The 2,114-nt window shown below is 41.7% G+C and overlaps 1 non-coding gene across 1 annotated transcript; it reads right to left on the minus strand.

The window, feature by feature from the left end:
• Positions 1-804: 804 nt before the first annotated feature.
• Positions 805-910, minus strand: LOC132620622 (small nucleolar RNA R71). The gene has a single exon (XR_009575062.1). It is a non-coding gene; the product is annotated as a small nucleolar RNA R71 (small nucleolar RNA).
• Between the last annotated feature and the right edge of the window lie 1,204 nt (positions 911-2,114).

The raw sequence follows: 2,114 nt of genomic DNA on the forward strand, positions 1-2,114 counted from the left end.
CACAAACTTAGTTTCTTTTACCATAAATTTCCACCAAAGCAATATTTTAGCAATTAGTCATAGAAACAACCAACGTTTACACAAATTATCGGATTAAGACATTAGACCTAGAACCTAGCATCTACGATTTTACTAACCTTTTCACACCATATTCCCTGTGGGATTCGACCCCAACCTCGTTGGGTTACTATATTTGACAACGTCCGCGTTATACCACTAATAGGTGTAATTTGAGCGTATCAAATTTTGGCGTCGTTGCCGGGGAATACGATTTTGAAATTACTAAATAGTGTTTGCTTTGATTAAAGTCTTTTGCTTATTCCATCACACCTTGTTTGCTACTCTGTGTAAACTAGGTGAACATGAATCAAAATCAGCAGAATCAGCGTGCTGGTAATCAGGTGAATCGGTTGAACAATCAGGCGAATGAATCTGATGATGAGAATATTTTTGCTGAACTTGTTCAAGAGGAGGACTATGCATCTGCTATTGTTCAACCTCGAGTTGGTGCTGCTACAGTGAAAATTGACTCATCTTTATACCAGCTGTTGAAACTTGAGGGATACTTTCGGAACTCTACCGAGAATGACCCTCAACGTCATTTGCAGAATTTTGTGGATATGTGTGCTAATCACATCCAGAACAATGTTCCACAAGATGCTATTCGGTTGAGGTTATTCAAATATTCCTTAGCTAGGGAGGTAAGAACATGGTTCGAGAAGCTGCCCCGAAATTCGATTACTTCATAGGCAGAAACGGTAGCTGTTTTTCTTACAAAATGGTACCCCCCTAGCAAGAAGGCTGAGATTCGCGACAAGATATATGAATTCAAGCAGCTACCGGGGGAACAACTATATGAAGCCTGGGAGAGGTTCAAAGAGTATTTGCAGAAGAGCCCGAATCATGGTTTTCCAGAAAATATATTGATGGAGAAGTTCTACCTAGGGTTAGATCCAGTGACACAGTCAGTAGCTAACAATGCAGCTGATGGGTGTTTTATGAACAAGACCTTTCGACGAGTGACCACCATACGTAACAAGCTGACAACTCATAATCAGGCTTGGCACTCAAACAATGCTGATGTGGTACCATATGGTAGTGCTATGCTCCAGAATATAGTGAAGGAGAATCAGGATACCCAGCAAACATTGGCAGAGCTTGCAACAAATATTTCCTTGCTGACGCAGAAGTTCGATGAATCCCAGATCAAAAAGGTAAATGTTTGTGAGGATGATGCAGTTTTGCCCAAATGGATGTACCATGCTCAAGATGGTCCGTTCCTTGATGGGCCACCTATGCAGGTTGAAGATGCTAATTATGTTAATAACTCTCAAGGGGGTTATCAATGACAGAATTACCAGGGTGGCTATCAGAATCAATGGAGACCTCAGCAAGGTCAAGGTGCTTACAACAACTCTGGGAACTACAACAATAATTATGGTGGTGCGAACCAAGGGAGCTACAGTAACAACAAAAATTTTGGGAACAAAAGTTCCAATCCTTACATACCACCAAAAGGGCAGTCGACAGAGCAGGGTAGTTCAAAAGTTGAAGCAATGCTTGAGAAGATTCTGGCTAATCAATCGAAGTCTGAAAGGACTTTATCTGGGCTGACAGAAACAGTGGGTTCTCATACAGCGGCTATTCAGAAGCTTGAGTCACAGATGAGGGATATCTCTAGAGAGCAGCACCCTCCAAAAAAGGGAGGACTTCCAAGTGACACTATTCCAAATCCCAAAAATGGGGGAGGCGGTTTAGACCGTGTATTTGCCATCACTACTAGAAGTGGCAAAACAATACAGGGGGCTGCTGAGAAGATGTTTGATAGTGAGCAGATAGATGAAGAGAATGAGGTGCAGTCTGAAACACCTATTATTGCTGATGAGATGCCTGCTGACAAGAAGGTTGCTGATATTCCATAGATAGTGAGAGAAACTGATGACACTAGCAAGCAGGCTGTAAAAGGGGCTCTTCGCCCTTTGACATAGCTTTTCAATTCTAAACCTCCTTTTCCTCAGAGGTTGGTAAAGAAGAATGAAGATGCTAAGTTTGAGAAGTTTTATGATCAGCTGAAGCAGTTATCTATAAATTTTCCCTTCTTGGAAGCTGTCAAG

Source organism: Lycium barbarum, chromosome 11 (genome assembly GCF_019175385.1).
Source record: "Lycium barbarum isolate Lr01 chromosome 11, ASM1917538v2, whole genome shotgun sequence".
NCBI lineage: Eukaryota > Viridiplantae > Streptophyta > Magnoliopsida > Solanales > Solanaceae > Lycium > Lycium barbarum.